The sequence below is a fragment of the Oncorhynchus kisutch genome, linkage group LG9, assembly GCF_002021735.2.
Source record: "Oncorhynchus kisutch isolate 150728-3 linkage group LG9, Okis_V2, whole genome shotgun sequence".
Taxonomy (NCBI): Eukaryota; Metazoa; Chordata; class Actinopteri; order Salmoniformes; family Salmonidae; genus Oncorhynchus; species Oncorhynchus kisutch.
In genome coordinates, this window is record NC_034182.2 from 20,429,421 (window position 1) to 20,448,118 (window position 18,698).

Below are 18,698 nucleotides of genomic sequence, written 5' to 3' on the forward strand. Positions count from 1 at the left end.
GTTCAAGTGACAGACACATCTCAACATCACCTGTTCAGAGGAGATTGCGTGAATCATGGTTGAATTGCTGCAAAGAAACCACACCAATAAGAAGGGACTTGTGTGGGCCATGAAACATGAGCAATGGATATTAGACCGGTTGAAGTCTGTCCATTTTGGATACAACTGCCGTGTCTTTGATACACAGAGTAGGTGAACTGATGATCTCTGCATGTGTGGTTCCCACCGTGAAGCATGGAGGTGTGATGATGGTGCTTTGCTGGTGACACTGTCTGTGATTTATAATTCAAGGCGCACTTAACCTGCATGGCTACCACAGCGATACACCATCCCATCTGTTTTTCTATTTTTCCCTTTATTTAACTAAGCAAGTCAGTTCAGAACATTTCTTATTTACAATGACTGCCTAGGAACAGTGGGTTAACTGCCTTGTTCAGGGGCAGAACAACCGATTTTTACCTTGTCAGCTCAGGAATTCGATCTAGCAACCTTTCGGTTACTGGCCCAACGCTCTAGATCGAGCAACCTTTCGGTTACTGGCCCAACGCTCTAGCCACTAGGCTACCTGCCACCCCTTGCGCCTAGTGCCACTATCATTTGTTTTTCAACATATAAGGACCTCCAGGCTGCGTAAGAGCTATTTGACCAAGAAGGAGAGTGATGGAGTGCTGCATCAGATGGCCTGGCCTCCACAGTCACCCAACCTCAACCCAATTGAGGTGGTTTGGGATGAGATGAGTAGGTTTGGGATGAGATGACTACCGCAGAGTGAAGAAAAAGCAGCCAACAAGTGCTCAGCATTTGTGGGAACACCTTCAAGGCGGCAGGTACCCTAGTGGTTAGAGCGTTGGGCCAGTAACCGAAATGTTGCTAGATCAAGTCCCCGAGCTGACAATCTGCCGTTCTGCCCCTGAACAAGGCAGATAACCCACTGCTCCTAGGCTGTAAATAAGAATTTGTTCTTAACTGACTTGCCTAGTTAAATAAAAGACTTGGAAAAGCATTCCAGGTGACGCTTGTTGTAAGAACGCCAAGAGTATGCAAGGCTGTTATCATGGCAAAGGGTGGCTACTTTGAAGAGGAGGGGGGGGTGGGGGGGTACGATCCTTAAGAGGTTTTAACTTTAGGACAGCTAAACCCTTGTCTTGTGATGAATGGATACTTTTGTAACCACGAACTGTCCCTTGCCATACCCCCGTCGGCAGAGACTGACTCGGCCATCCTCTCTTTGGTCTCGAGTCTCCTCAACCTTTTCCTGGCTGCTAGTTCCTCCACCATCACTACAAGCACTTGTTTGCTGAAGCTGTTATTGTGCTTTCCTTGGTTATCCATTTTTGATATAGCTAGTCTGATGGCTATAATGTGTGAAAAATAACATTTGTTTTTGTCTATAAATGGTTTGCGAGCCACCAAAAAAATATATATATTCTCGAGACATAAAGCAGATACTTCAAATGTATTGTATTTATTTACCAACACTTTATTATAGTGGGCCAAATCCTACCATCCCTGTCACAGGCTTAATTATGGTTTCAAGCACGTCACTAATGTCAATTAGGAGATATTTACAAAGTTTTTAGGAAAGCTATTTACGAAGTTCCTAAGAACATTTTGAGGAATTGCACTTACAAACTATCTTGTGAACTTGTATTTTTTCCCCCTTAAATTTCTTACGTTTTTTCATAAGTAGTGTTTTGTGAATCCGGCCCCAGAACATTAGTGTACCGTTAGTACAGTACATGCCTAGTACAATACATGCCTACTACAGTACAGACAAGATTGGGTTGGTTTGGCAGCCCATTAGGAAAGAAGCATGAGGTGTCACCCTAGTAAAAATGTTCTGTTAAGTGAGACCAGCATCTCTCTTTTCAGCCTTTAACCTAATTGTTTCTACAACATATCCTATGAGCAATCTAATGAAACAAACAAATCCTAGACAATGAGCAATTTCATCCGGGGTGATTGGTGCTTGATAGTTTGACTCAATAGTTTCATGCAACCACAGGCTGACTCGTATGTTAACTGTTGAGCTGGGGCTGAAATGGACAAAGAGATATAAGTTCATTGACCCTGAGCCTGGCCAGTGTGCCAAAGTGGGTCAAACAGTACCAAGGTAATCTGGAGAAACCTTGACCTGCAGGTGTGTGTGTGTGTTCACATGTGGTGAGTGTGTGTGTGTTGCATTGACCCCTTTCTGCACCCCTTAGTGATGTTATGCTCCCATAGGAGAATCAATACTGTTTGTGGGTATGCGTGTTTTTGGTTTTCCATAGGGAAAAAACACCTTTCTGACGAAGGGTCTGTTCACTGAAGTGTTTCTGCTGTTGTGTGTCTGAGTCATGCGGATGGTCTTTGATGTGCTCTAATTGGCCCAGCATGTCTCAGCAGCCCGGCAAGAGGCACAGGAAACGCATCATCACACAGGAATGCACTTCCTGTGGCCTGCCCTGAGCAGCCAGGCACACCTGAGTCTCTTTCAGTACCCTTTCCATTTCTTCCTCCATGAGAAAATGTTTGGAAATGGAGTGAGACAAGGAAGTTAGTGGGCACTAGGTCCTGTTCATTAGGGCACGCCGAAGTGAAACCTTTTGAAATGTGAACATGGGCAGAATGTAGGCTACTATTCAAAGTTGTCTGATAACAGCGCAGACTTTCCTTCTCGTTTTGCCATGTGTGGCATACTGAACACGACCCTGGCTTCAGAGTGAGAGTATATGGAGGGGTGTGTGTGTGTGTGGAGCATAGTTGAAAGAGCGTACAGTGTTGTGCTTGCTGCTGCCCTTTCCTATCCCTGTGACATCCATAGGTAGGCTTCAGAGTGTGAAAGTGTGAGTGTAGCCTACTGGTTGTCTGGAGCATGGAGTTATTTGGAGCTTGGTTATGGTCCTGTTGAGTACAGAGTAGCGAGAGTTTTAGCTAGCTAGCTTCTGTTTTAGCTTAGAGTAGAGGGGTTAGAGGGCGTTAGCTAGCTGCTGCCCATTCCTATCCCACATCCATAGGTCCCCTTCAGAGTGTGACTGAGTATACTGGTTACTGGTAGTATACTCAGCTAGCTGCTGTTGAGTGTTTGCTTGCTGCCCTTTCCAATACCACCTCCATCTATATTTACTGCTTTATTTTCAGACTGACACTTATTTATGAGCCGGGCCTAGCGGTAAGCATGTGTAGGTTGCGTCCCCAAATGGCACCCTATTCCCTATGTAGTGCACTACAGAATGTACACTGGCCCTAAAGCAGGACACTACCCAGGCACAGGCAACTGGATCCCTGTGTATGTGTGTGTCGAAGAACCTAAACTTGCTCTCAAACACTCTGACGTAAATACATAGATGTTAATGTAATCACAAGATGTTAGGTCAAATCAATGTTTTAGTAGGCTATATACCGGTCTCATTAATTGCAGGTTGATGTTTATTGGGATGAGCGCATTAATTGCCTTATCGCTGTATAATAAGTTGCTCTGTAGTAAGTTGCTATGAATGACGATATAAGTCTGGGTCATTCCATCTCAAAAAGCACAAGATTTGATTTCAACACTTTGTGCATTTCAACATTCAAACGAGCATTCAAACGAGGCTGCAATAAAAACAAAAGGGAATGGTAGTGATTGTGTAGCATTAAAATGCGGGGTGTTAGCTATGTTTTTATTCAAGCGTTGATGACATGGTAATGGACTAATAGTGTTTGAGAAAAGATGAAAAACCGGACCCCTCTGACACTGTACGTTACATCGTGTGTGTGTGTACTTACTACCGTTCAAAAGTTTGGTCACTTAGAAATGTCCTTGTTTTTTAAAGAAAGCACTATTTTATTTCAATTAAAATAACATCAAATTGATCCGAAATACACTGTGGACTTTGTTAATGTTGTAAATGAATATTGTAGCTGGAAACTGCTGATTTATCTTATGGAATATCTACGTAAGGCATAGAGGCCCACTCAGCAATCATCGCTCCTGTGTTCCAATGGCACGTTGTGTTAGCTAATCCAAGTTTATAATTTTAAGAGGTAAAATAATCATTAGAAAACCCTTGTGGAATTATGTTAGCACAGTTAAACTGTTTGAGAAACCGACACCTCACAAGTCCTCAACTGGCAGCTTCATTAAATAGTACCCGCAAAACACCAGTCTCAACGTCAACAGTGAAGAGGCGACTCCGGGATGCTGGCCGCCTAGGCAGAGTTTCAAAGAAAAAGCCATATCTCAGACTGGCCAATAAAAAGAAAAGATTAAGATGGGCAAACAAACAGACACTGGACAGAGGAACTCTGCCTAGAAGGCCAGTATCCCAGAGTCGCCTCTTCACTGTTGACGTTGTGGCTGGTGTTTTGCGGGTACTATTTAATAAAGCTGCCAGTTGAGGACTTGTGAGGCGTCTTTCTCAAACTAGACACTAATGTACTTGTCCTCTTGCTCATTGTGCACCGGGGCCTCCCACTCCTTTTTCAGGTCTGGTTAGAGCCAGTTTGCACTGTTCTGTGAAGGGAGTAGTGCACAGCGTTGTACAAGATCTTCAGTTTCTTGGCAATTTCTCATATGTAATAGAATAGACTGAGTTTCATAAGAAAGGTCTTTGTTTCTGGCCATTTTGAGCCTCTAATCAAACCCACAAATGCTGATGCTCCAGATACTCAACTAGTCTAAAGAAGGCCAGTTGTATTGCTTCTTTAATCAGAATAACAGTTTTCAGCTGTGCTAACATAATTGCAGAAGGGTTTTCTAATGATCAATTAGCTTTTTTAAATGATAAACTTGGATTAGCTAATACAATGTGCCATTGGAACACCGGAGTGATGGTTGCTGATAATGGGCCTCTGTACACCTATGTAGATATTCCATAAAAAATCTGCCGTTTCCAGGTACAATAGTCATTTACAACATTAACCATGTCTACACTGTATTTCGGATCCATTTTATGTTATTTTAATGGACAAAAAGTGTGTTTCTTTCAAAAACAAGGACATTTCTAAGTGACCCCAAACTATTGAAAGCTAGTGTATGTCCAGTGGAAACATCACATAATACTTTTCTTTCGATGTGCAAAAACAGCTGCCTGTCCTGCACCCAGGGCCTGGACAACTCTGGGCCCAGAAGAGGCTAGTTGATACAATGTTGCAAGTTTGTTAGACAGGTACTGGATGGCTCTAGTTGATTGTATCAAATTAATGTTAAACTTCACTAGTGAACTCAAGACTTATAGAAAGGGAGGCGAACAGGCTCAGTAGAGATTAATTTGTTTCCAAGAACCAGAATTCATAAGTATATTTTCTGTTTGACGGTTTTATGTAGGCCATTTTTACTTAGTTGACAATGGAAGTTCTAGGCCAACGGCTGCATTGGCCATCTCTGAGTTCCGTGCGCTAACTGAGGTTTTTAGCCGCCAATGATCACAGTAGGCTTGTCATGATACCAGGCCAAGTATCACATTACCGAGTAGTATCATGATACCACGGTGAACCCCCCCCCCCCCCCCCCCACACACACACACAAAAAAACTGTGGCCTAGAAAACGGTTTGCCTCGTCCCCCAGACGCTTTTTCATGTTTGCTAAACGTTCTCCAAAAACCAGTCACTGAAATTCGCACATCTACTTAATACAACACATTTGATTTTAACTTCACACTGTTTAGTGTATATAATACTGCATGAAATGGCTCATATTGGCAAAGGCCTACCTGTGATTTGGCTGGAGGAATGGGAGGAAAGAATATAGTGCTTTCGGAAAGTATTCAGACCCCTTCCATTTTTCGTGAAGTTACAGCTTTATTCTAAAATGGATGAAATAAAAAAATATCCTCAGCAATCTACACACAATATCCCATAATGACAAAACATTTTTGCGAATGTATTCAAAATAAAAAACCGAAATACCTTATTTACATAAGTATTCAGACCCTTTGCTATGAGACTTGAAATTGAGCTCAGGTGTGCCAAGCTTGTGGCATAATACCCACGAAGACTCAAGGCTATAATCGCTGCCAAAGGTGCTTCAACAAAGTACTGAGTAAAGGGTCTGAATAAATTAAACTCAAGACCAGGGTTTCCGTTAACTGCAAATTGCCAGCTTCTACGGTAGGCATGCAATCGGCACATCACCCACCACTTTACAATGTGAGCTGGAGGCTGTATGCATTTTGAGAACGTAATTAATTGTTTGAAACCTGAATATTTTACTGCATATGAGTCATGTCTTGCCTTGCTTGAAAATCCGACAATAGGAAGGTGGAGGCAATTATTTTAGGAAGACTTCATCAGCAGCTTTTGAGTTTCAAGTTTGGGGAAGTATACAAATTATCATACAATTTCTACCGATCTGCGTGTCAATTATAATGTTCATATGTGCATTTTCCTGGTAGTTTCATTTCAATAATAGTTTGTTGCCAGCTCAATGCCAGAGTGAAAACGTGACAGGCATGCTTGCAGTTTAACAGCGAAGAAAACAACTCTAGCCTAAACTGTTAAAGGAAATATGGCCCATATTACCGGAAATGCCTTTTTTCTTTATAGGGTTTCGCACACATTTTCTATAATTTCACAAACCATGTCACGGGCCAATTTTAAACTAAGCCCGGGTCACTAGTTATTGGTTTCATAACAAATAATATTGTTCAGTCATGTTACCTCGCTAGCTAACAACCTGGTAGCTTGACAGTAGGTTTAGGCAAATGTGATTGGCATAGGAAGAAAGGAATTAGGGTCTGCTATTCATGAGATATGCTTCCGGAGGTAGGATTCAATGTAATCCTAAACTACACAATGACATGCAGCTCCTTATGTATGTATATCACAAGAGGTTGGTGGCACCTTAATTGGGGAGGATGGGCTTGTGGTAATGGCTGGAGCAGAATGAGTGGATTGGTATGAAACACATGGCTTCTATGTGTTTGATGCCATTCGCGCCGTTCCAGCCATTTATTATGAGCCGTCCTACCTGCAGCAGCCTCCGCTGACGTACAGTGCATCCAGAAAGTATTCAGACCCCTTGACTTTGTCCACATTTAGTTAATTTACAGATTTAATCTTAAATGGATTACATGTTGTTTTTTTTACCACCCTCCATCTACACACAAATACCATAATGACAAAGCAAAAGCAGTTTAAATATCACATTTACGTAAGTATTCAGACCCTTAACTCAAGTACTTTTTTTGTTGAAGAACATTTTGGCAGCGATTACAGCCTTGAGTCTTCTTGGGTATGACGCTACACGTTTGGCACAGCTGTATTTGGAGATTTTCTCCCCTTTGCAGATCCTCTAAAGCTCTGTTAGGTTAAATGAGGAGTGTCACTCCAGAGATGTTTGATCGGGTTAAAGTCTGGGCACTGGCTGGGCCACTCAAGGACATTCAGAGACTTGTCCCAAAGCCACTCCTGCGTTGTCTTGGCTGTGTGGTAAGTGTTGTCCTGTTGGAAGGTGAAAATAGCTGTGCAACCCACGCTGACCTCAGACGAAGGCATGCAGCCTGCTAATTATCTATAGGCTATGTTTCAATTTACACTGACAAAAATATAAACGGAACATGTAAAGTTTTAATCCCATGTTTGTTGAGCTGAAATAAAATATCCCAGAAATGTTATGCACAAAAAGCTAATTTCTCTAAGATTTTGCACACACATTTTTGTACACCCTGGAAGTGCATCCATCCGGGATCACGACCGCATACCACACGTATGGAGTTGTGTGGGCGAGTGATTTGCTGATGTCAACGTTGTGAACAGAATGCCATGTGGTGGGGTTATGGTATGGGCAGGCATAAGCTATGGACAACAAACACAATTGCATTTTATCAATGGGAATTTTGAATGCCCAGAGATACAGTGAAGAGGTCCTGAGGCCCATTGTCGTGCCGTTCATCCGCCACCATCACCTCATGTTTCAGCATGCTAATGCACGGCTCCCATGTCGCAAGGATCTGTACACAATTCCAGGAAGCTAAAAATGTCCCAGTTCTTCCATGGCCTGCATACTCACCAGACATGCCATCCATTGAGCATGTTTGGGGTGTTCTGAATCGACGTGTTCCAATTCCCGCCAATATCCAGCAACTTTGCGCAGCCATTGACGAGTGGAACAACATTCTACAGGCCACAATCAACAGCCTGATTAACTCTATGTGAACATGTTTGACGTTCTATTTTTGAACATCAGTTTTGAATTGGTGTGCCTAGTTAAATAATAGAAGTATCCCATTTTACTGTTGCGGACATTTTTCACGTTTGCGGCATTACTGAGCAGCCCAAGCGCAAACTTTTTTTTTTTCTTTTCTCCCTGGCACATTTCCCCAGGTGGCCCCCCGCATTGCCTTCACTACTACTAATAATTTTCATTCCTATCACAGTGCCTTATTATGTTATCATTACAGTTTCTGCATAACATGTTTTGAATGTTTTTGTTTTTTTACTGAGTTAATGCTAAGCTAATTGCCAGTTTTGTGGTGCCATGTTTGTTGACATCATACAATTACGTGACAACCAGAATGCAAACGTCTGTCAGACCAAAGATATTATAACAAAACGAGGTGAAGGGATTGTTCACTCGTCTTTCGGGTAAACTTCCGGGAAGTGAATGATGGTAGATGACACACCCCCTTCAATATACATACTGCAAACAGACCCAACTCTTGTAACTGTTCATCTTTGGTTGATGAGAAAAAACAAAACATGGCTGCTTGCACAAACTACCTATCGTCGGATTACTTTTGATTTTTAGAAAGTGTTTTACTAAATTCTATCACTGGTGAGGTCACCTGTGTTGTGATGAATTGTAAATAGTCATTTCTAATTCATATTATGGTTTGTCAGCTGAGAGTTCATTACGACCAATGTAGCCTACATCTTCTGGTGTGGATGAGAATTGGTATGCTGGCGCTACTTCTATGGATGTCTTAGCATTGCATCCCAAAAATGAACTGCTCACATTGAGGACAGCTTTGTAAAGAATGTGTTTGTGCAAAAATGTGTCCAGGTCTAACGCTGCGTCAATCGTAACTGGCCGTTCTAATCACACCGGTTTGATCACTGTAGAATGAGCCCACCCGTGTGTTCGTACGTGTCAAAGGGTTAATCACCGTTACATTATTTCACTGCCCGTATTATTTACAGTTCACAACCTGTTACACTTGTGCGGAAACAAAAATGTAGCTTTTTAAAAATATTTAGTTTTGAGCAAGTGTCTGGTTTCTCTGTTCTGTTGATGTTAACGGAGCGTGCACGCATGCCTGAGCGTGCACGCATGCCTGAGCGTGCACGCATGCCTGAGCGTGCACGCATGCCTGAGCGTGCACGCATGCCTGAGCGTGCACGCATGCCTGAGCGTGCACGCATGCCTGAGCGTGCACGCATGCCTGAGCGTGCACGCATGCCTGAGCGTGCACGCATGCCTGAGCGTGCACGCATGCCTGAGCGTGCACGCATGCCTGAGCGTGCACGCATGCCTGAGCGTGCATAGAAGTACCTGGCCTTCTGTGGGCAAATATAAGAAAGTGCCCATTTGGGGATTTCGGATTGTCTTAACTCAACACATCCACAACTAATAAGCTGATCTTCTCAGTGATTTTCTTTCTTCACCTCACATAGTCAGACAAAGTCGGTTTTGTTTTTTTATACATCCATTACGAATGATAATAGTTCCTCGCAGTAGGCCTATTTTGAAAAATCTTTACAACAATCTCTCTCCTGATAATCACCAAGCCTCTGTGTGAAAGAACTACTATTTTCCTTTGGGCACAAACCGTTGTCTGATAGCCCAGAATAGGCTAGTTGATACAATATTGCAAGATCGCTAGTGGAAAGCTTCAGGCCAGACCCAGTTGTTTGATTTGAAACATTGTTGCAATAGCTCAACCTCCGTTCTCTGTCTTGACAGGCTCAGTATAGAGATGAATGCGATTTGAAAGTACTGGATCTTATCATTTTTGACTTTCGGTTTTATGTATTTTTACTTAGTTGACAATAAAAGTTATAGCCTATGGGCCAATGCAGCAGTAGGCCTATCTCTAGTTCCATGCACTAATTTCTTTAGCTGCCAGTAGATCACATGTATCATCAATGTGTCCATATGGCAGAGGCTGGTGCTCTCGCATTAGTTAAATTTCAACTTTTAGATTTTTTATCATTTGAATTCAGAATTTTGTAATAACCACGTGACTGATTTTGAAAACTTTATTGAGATGAAACTGTTCCACGAAAATGAGCATATGGCAATCGTAACTGGCACACAGATCGGTAAAAATTGCAGGAGAAATTGAATTGAAAAATAATTGCCTCCGCGTTTCTATGGTCAGATTTTTACCTGTATGCTACTTTGAAGCAAGGTAAGACATGCCTCATAATATGAAGTAAAACATTCAGGTTTCAAACGATGAAGTAGGTTTTAAAATAGCACACTGGCTCACATTGTAAAGAGCCTACTGTTGCCTGCACTTGACTGGTGAATGGGAGGTGTGCTTCAATTATCAGTTGATATATAAAAAATAGTTTTTAAACATGCACCAAAACTGTTAACATTTTAGAATTGTTGCGCGCAATGAATGGGCTTATAAAAACACATGTTTTACTCCAGCAGAAACCAGCAGAGGATGCTGTGCTTGTGTGATAGTCGTTATTTATCCAATAAATAACATGAATACAGATGCCAATTTAATTCCACTAAATTATGCAAATGAACCTAATATACTGATAAACGTGACTGTCAAATGTATTTATAATGACTGCTATTTCAATCAATTCATAAAGTGTTATTTTACAAAAATGTTATGCTGGTCAATTTGGCAGGCTTTAAAAAAATTCAAATAAATTAATCGGCTGTAATTGCCGACTTTTGGCCAACGGAAACCCGTGTGCTGTGCTAAGTGTTTTCTCTGGGATGTTAGATGACTGACTAATAGGCCTTGCTGGAAAGTAAACGTTCCCTCCTATCCACTTAGGAGGAGGATGTGAGGTGACTAATATGAATTTGGTTGAGTAATCATGTGCCTTGAGTGTAAAAATCCCCCTCAACGCCAAAGCTTAGTGCTGTTTGTATGACCATAGAAGGACAGTAGAAGTTGGCTAATGCTGTTCGTAAGATCGTAGTGTGCTCACTGCGCACATATTTGTTCACTATAATTTAATTGTTCAGTGTCCCTAGTATTGCTGCACCGTATACTGAAACGTCAGTACTTTTTTGATACTAGAACATGGAACAGTTCTGTACTGGAATTTGTTACTTTTGGTACTTCTGTCAAATTTGTCTCACATCATACAGATTAGATTAGAGAGCATCCAGTCTGTCTAGTAATTTGTCTGAATCTCCTCAAGGGGACACTAGAAAGCGAGCCAGGCTACTTGCGCATGCAGTTCACACAAAGCAAGCCACTTTTGAGAGGAAAGCGGGAGGGGAGAGAATGCTTCTAACGAAAACATCATACCTCCACAAAAGTAGCTCCAGAAGCAAACTATGGGAATGTTTTGCTTACAGAGCAGATGAGGACCAGCCCACCAAAACAACTAAGAATGTGTTCCCAAACCATGCAGTGCAAGGGTATAGTTGCAAAATTACATTTTAAAAACTATTTTACACACATTTGCATTGTAACGTTATTCTACTAGCAACTAAATTCAAATGATTTGAGTGACAATGACATTACAACCTGAAAGTAATGTGAAATGTACTCGTAACATAGCAACGACAGCAATATATTTAGACTAAAGTTCGTGTTTGGCTGGGCTTGTTTGCAGTAGCCAGCTGAAGCATTGCACCCTGGGAATCATAGTAGGCTGTGTAGAATTCATTGTATATTTATGGTGTGTAGACTATTCCAAAGTATAAGCTTCAGAAATTAGTGTTTTTGTTGTTTTGGAACTTAACTATTCATTTAATACAGTAATTGATTTAGCTATAATGAATCATAAGTCTAATGGATGTAATTTGACCCAATATTATGGCCATAGATGAGGAAAATGTACTTTTCTACTATGGTGGATAGTAGATTGACGTAGGCTAGTGAATTTGCGGTCTGTTACTTGTCTTGTAACAGAGTACGCAATGGCATTCCACACGTGGACAACCTATGTGAGAATGCTGTTCATTGACTACAGCTCAGCGTTCAACACCATAGTGCCCACAAAGCTCATCACTAAGCTAAGGACCCTGGAACTAAACAACTCCCTCTGCAACTGGATTCTGGACTTCCTGACGGGCCACCCCCAGGTGGCAAGGGTAGGCAACAACACATGTGGCACGCTGATCCTCAACACAGGGGCATAAGGTGCGTGCTTAGTCCCCACCTGTACTCCCTGTTCACCCACGACTGCTTGGCCAAGCATGACTCCCAACACCACCAAGTTTGCTGACGACACAACAGTGGTTGGCCTGATCAGAGACGAGACAGCCTATAGGGGGAGGAAGTTAGAGACCTGGCTGTGTGGTGCCAGGACAACAACCTCTCCCTCAATGTGAGCAAGACAAAAGAGATGATTGTGGACTACAGGAAAAGGGCCGAACGACCCCTATTAACATCGATGGGGCTGTAGTGGAATGTGTTTAGACTTTCAAGTTCCTTGGTATCCACATCACCAACGAGCTATCATGGTCCAAATACACCAAGACAGTCGTGAAGAAGGCACAACAACATATATTTTCCCCCTCAGGAGACTGAAAAGATTTGGCATGTGTCACCAGAGCCTCAAAGTTCTACAGCTACACTATCAAGAGCATCCTGACGGTTGCATCACCGCCTGGTATGGCAACTGCTCGGCATCTAAGGCGCTACAGAGGGTAGTGTGTACGGGCTAATACTTCACTGGTGCCAAGCTTCCTCCCATCCAGGACCTAAACTCAGCAAAAAAAAGAAACGTCCTCTCACTGTCAACTGTGTTTTCTTTCAGCAAACTTAACGTGTAAATATTTGTATTGAACATAAGGTTCAACAACTGAGACATAAACTGAACAAGTTCCACAGACGTGTGACTAACAGTAATTGAATGTGTCCCGAACAAAGGGGGTCAACATCAAAAGTAACAGTCAGTAGCTGGTGGCTGCAGTGGTTCTCCTCCTCATGGACTGCACCCGATTTGCCAGTTCTTGCTGTGAGATGTTACCCCACTCTTCCACCAAGGCACCTGCAAGTTCCCAGACATTTCTGGGGGGAATGGCCCTAGCCCTCACCCTCCGATCCAACAGGTCCCAGTCTTGCTCAATGGGATTGAGATCCGGGCTCTTCGCTGGCCATGGCAGAACACTGATGTTCCTGTCTTGCAGGAAATCACGCACAGAACAAGCAGTATGGCTGGTGGCATTGTCATGCTGGAGGGTCATGTCAGGATGAGCCTGCAGGAAGGGTATCACATGAGGGAGGAGGATGTCTTCCCTGTATTGCACAGCGTTGAGATTGCCTGCAATGACAACAAGCTCAGTCCGATGATGCTGAGACACCCCAGACCATGACAGACCCCTCCCCCCCCATGTTTTTACACTGCTGCTACTCGCTGTTTATCAATGCATAGTCACTTTTCCCCAACCCAATGTACAAACTACCATGACCAACTGGTACCCACACACATTGACTCTGTACAGGTACCATATATAGCCTTGTTACTGTTATGTAATTTGATTAGATTTTCAAATTACTTTATTTAGTAAATATTTTCTTAATCAACAAGGCAGTTCAATAAATTAAGTTAAGGGCTTGTGAGTAAGCATTTCACGGTAAGGTCTACCTACACCTGTTGTATTCTTCAAATGTGACAAATAAAATTTGATGTGAAATTTCACTTGCCTGTTCTGTTCCTTTTGAATTACCATAATCGAAATGTGATTTCTGTCATTCTGAGCACCGTTGCCAGACACCCTAATCAGGTTACGCACCCACTGAATATGGGTCTGGTAAATTTCTCAAATGTACAGGTAAATGAATGTGCTGCTGGTCAGATGTCCGGCGCCACATTTTCCTGTGTGTGCGTTCTAGGATAGTGTTGTCACGATACCAGTATCGCAATACTAGGAAGCAAATCATGAAGTGGACTGAATTTCTTGAGGAAAACGGTCCTAATGTTAGGGGAAAAAACTGCCTTATGTTTTCGCCCAGAGTCGCATTTAGTTTATTTTGCAAGATATAATAGCACACAATATTTTCCAAAAGTAGGCTTTAAAGGACCATATTTTTTTTGTGTGCTTTGTTTTCTTTTTTACCAAGGGAAATCTGGTACCCTAGAAGCACACTCTGGTTTCTTATTATTTTATCTTTTTTGTATTTTTATAAATGTAACCTTTTGTGTGTGTGCCACTTCCTCACCCATTATCTATCACCTGGCATTTGGCCATGACCACCTTGACATGGTTGTGTCTGAGATGGAGTGACAGACCTTTAAGGACACACACACACACACAGATCCTTAGGCCAAGTGGAAGGATTGCACTCCCCATTTCAGAGGAGATGAGGGGGAGGCAAGGTACTGAGTGTTGGGAAGCCACATGGGCAGCCTGGTCGCTCCGACTAGACACAGTACACGTTTTTGTTTTTACCTGTACTATGTAACTCAAAAACGTATAATACAAATGTGTGAGAGACCGTGTTGACATGGGTGAATGGCATTACCACTAAGCCTGTTTCGACTCCCATCGTTTAATTATGGCATTTATCTATTGGACTTGACCCGTTGGATGGAACTGACCTAAAGTTCTTAAACTAGAGCTGGTCGGAAGAAGGGGGGGGAGATAGAAGAGCAAACTGAGTGGGAGGAAGAGAAGGAAGGGTGGTGAAGCCGAGTAATCTAATTGGTTTTCAAGTGGGATTAATTAGTCTCCAATGTAGCTAGGTTAATTCCTTCTCTTCCTCCTCCTTCCGGCATCAGCAGTATTCTCAGGTCAATCTCGCTCCCTCTTTCACACTCTTTATCCTTCCTTTTCAGTCCAGCAGTCTGTCTTCTTTGCTTATCCTGGGACAGTAGTGTTGGTGGCCATTTGACGTTTTAAAAGCCTTTAGTGATGGGGCTAACATTAGGAGGTGTGTGTGTGTGTGTGCACGTACACACTGTACAAGTCAAACGTGGCAGGAGTGTTTGAAGCATCCTCTGAATCCCTCTCCTGCTGTTCAAAGACCATTCACTGGCATTTTCTACAAGAAATCTGCCTCCAGAAATAAAAGCTTCTCCCAAGTGGGTGTGACACCTACTTCTGTTGCCTGCTGCACTGCTACTTGGATTCCACCCGGCGATCTGTTCAGTCTGCCCTGGCTTGTCTCCCCGTCTGGTAAAGGTACCCCGACCACACTCACCCCTCTCTCCTGAGCTACCGCTCGCCTCCAGCAGCCGCGCACTGTTGGGGCGAGTGACTCTGAACTTACAATGGCTAGCCCCAAGTCCTTAAAGATGAAATGCATTTCTTGTGCATTTTGCTATTTGCCTCATAACTCCTGCATACTTTGCAGTCAGCAAACTTTCTTTACCCAACCGTGGGACAGACTGTTCCCACACTCGGGACTCTGACTCTCTATTTTGGTTACAGACTATTGACCTCCCATCCTATTCTAACCACCTCTCGCCGGCATTGTATTCATGTTACCTGATGGAAATGCTGTACAATATGATCTTGTTGCCATCTGATGCACATGCAGATGTCATAACTCGGCACTGCAGAGCTCTCCCTGTCCTCTCCCCCCAAACAATTTGATTTGCTGGTTTTAAGCATAAAACTTTCAAATAGCTCTTTGTTGACTGTTGCTGGGTACTATCGTCCTCCATCAGCACCAGCCTGTACCCTACCTGCCCTAAGCTCTCTCCTGGCCCCTTACACTAAGTCTGAATTTCAAGTTTTCATAACAGCCGGTAATCAGCCTTTTTGGATGCCCGATTATGGCCGATTACATTGCAATCCACGAGGAAACTGTGTGGTGGGCTGACCACCTGTTACTTGAGTCCGGGTCAAAAGGACCTTGTGGCTGTATGGAGCTGAGGTAAGTTGCTAGCTAGCATTAAACAGATCTTCGAAAAAAACAAATCTTCTCAATCACTAGTTAACTACATATGGTTGATATTACTAGGTTAACTAGCTTGTCCTGCGTTGCATATAATCAATGTGGTGTCTGTTAATTTATCGAATCACAGCCTACTTCAACTTTGCCAAACGGGTGATTTAGCAAAAGCGCATTGCTGAAAAAGCACAATCTTTGCACAAATGTACCTAACCATAAACATCAATGCCTTAAAATCAATACACAGAATATTTTTTTAATCTGCATATTTAGTTAATATTGCCTGCTAACATTAATTTATTTTAACTTGGGAAATTGTCACTTCTCTTGCGTTCAGTGCAAGCAGAGTCGGGGTATATGCAACAGTTTGGGCCGCTTGGCTCATTGAACTAATTTGCCAGAATTTTACTTAATTATGACATAACATTGAATGTTGTGCAATGTAACAGCAAGATTTGGGGTTGCCAGCCATTCGAAAAAATGCGTAACGGTTCCGTATTTCACTGAAATAATAAATGTTTTGTTGACCATATTAATGACCTATGTTTTGTATTTCTGTGTTTATTATAATAAAGTCTATGATTTGATAGAGCAGTCTGACTGAGCGGTGGTAGGCAGCAGCAGGCTCGTAAGCATTCATCCAAACAGCACTTCACTGCGTTTGCCAGCAGCTCTTAGCAATGGTGCTGGCAATACATAACCTAAAACAATAACCTAAAACGTCTTAACCGGGAATATTGAGGAACTGGGAATATTGAACCACCGGGAATATTGAACCACCAGCTTTCATATGTTCTCATGTTCTGAGCAAGGAACTTATACGTTAGCTTTTTTACATGGCACATATTGCACTTTTACTTTCTTCTCCAACACTGTTTTTGCATTATTTAAATGTTTCATTATTTATTTGACTAAATAGATTTTATTTACTTATAAGTTAAAATAAGTTCATTCAGTATTGTTGTAATTGTCATTATATATATTATTTATTTTTTAGAATAAATTTATCGGCTTTTTTTGGTCCTCCAATCTGTATCGGTTTTGAAAAATCATAATCAGTCGACCTCTAATCCTGACTGTTATAGGCCCATTTCTATTTTGACCTGTTTATCGAAAGTGTTGGAAAAACTTGTCAATAATCAACTGACTGGCATTCTTGATTTCTAGTATTCTCTCGGGTATGCAATCTGGTTTCTGCACAGGTTATGGATGTGTCACTGCAACCTTAAAGGTCCTCAATGATATCACCATTGCCCTTGATTCTAAGCAATATTATGCTGCTATTTTTTATTGACTTGGCCAAAGCTTTTGATACAGTAGACCATTCCATTCTTGTGAGTATTGGTGTCTCCTGAGGGGTCTTTGGGCTGGTTTGCTAACTGCCTCAGAGTGCAGTGTATAAAGTCAGAAAATCTGCTGTCTCAGCCACTGTCTGTCACCAAGGGAGTACCCCAAGGCTCGATCCTAGGCCCCACGTCTTCTCAATTTAAATCAACAACAGCTAAGGCAGTAGAAAGCTCTCATCCATTTATATGCAGATGATATTATTATACTCAGCTGGCCCCTCCCTGGATTTTGTGTTAAATTCTCTACAACAAAGCTTTCTTAGTGTCCAAGCTTTCTCTACCCTTGAACTTATTTGGAGGTGTTCAGAACAAGGTTGTGGTCTGGTAAGAAGAATGCCCCTCTCCCCACCGGTGTGATTACTACCTCCTGAGGGTTTGAGCTTGAAGTAGTCACCTCATACAAGTACTTGGGAGTATGACTAGAAGGTGGTACACTGTCCTTCTCTCAGCACATATCAAAGCTGCAGGCTTAAGTTAAATCTAGACTTGGTTTCCTCTATCGTAATCGCTTCTCTTTAACCCCAGCTGCCAAATTAACCCGGATTCAGATGACCATCCCTCCCATGCTAGATTAGGGACTTAATTTATAGATCGGCAGGTAATGGTGCTCTGGAGCGGCTAGATGTTATTTGCAACTAATGCACCTTATAGGACCATGACTGCACTCAATACTCTGTAAACTGATCATCGCTGTATACCCGTCGCAAAACCCACTGGTTGATGCATATTTATAAAACCCTCTTAGCCTCACTCACCCCTATCTGAGATATATACTGCAGCCCTCATCCTCCACATACAACACCTGTTCTGCCGGTCACATTCTTTTAGAGGTCCCTAAACACACATCCCTGGGTCGTTAGTCTTTTCAGTTCGCTGCAGCTCGCGACTGGAACGAGCTGCAACAAACACTCAAACTGGAGTTTTATCTCAGCTTTATCTCTTCATTCAAAGTCTCAATCATGGACGCTCTTACTAAGAGTTGTGGCTGCTTTGTGTGATGTATTGTTGTCTCTACCTTCTTGCCCTTTGTGCTGTCTGTGCCCAATCATGTTTGAACCATGTTTTGTGCTGCTACCATGCTGTGTTATGTGTTGCTGCCTTGCTATGTAGTAGTGTTTTCTCTCGTTGTGATGTGTGTTTTGTCCTATATATTGTCTTTATTTTTAATCCCAGGCCCCCATTTTCCTTTTTGGTAGGCTGTCATTGTCAATCACAATTTGTTCTTAACTGGCTTTCCTAGTTAACGGTTAAATTAATTCAAAGTTGAGCTAAGTAGATTTAAGACTTAGTATTTTGTTTGTTAAAGGAATAGTTTGGGATTTTGGCAATGAAGCTCTTTATCTACTTCCCCAGAGTCAGATGAACTCGTGGATACCATTTGTATGTCTGCTTGCAACTTAA

General features: G+C 42.3%; 1 protein-coding gene across 1 annotated transcript in view; it reads left to right on the plus strand.

Moving 5' to 3' along the window:
• Positions 1–18,698, plus strand: part of LOC109896876 (insulin receptor substrate 2-B-like) — a 30,797-nt gene that overhangs the window by 6,483 nt on the left and 5,616 nt on the right. The gene's annotated exons all lie outside the window — the stretch shown is intronic.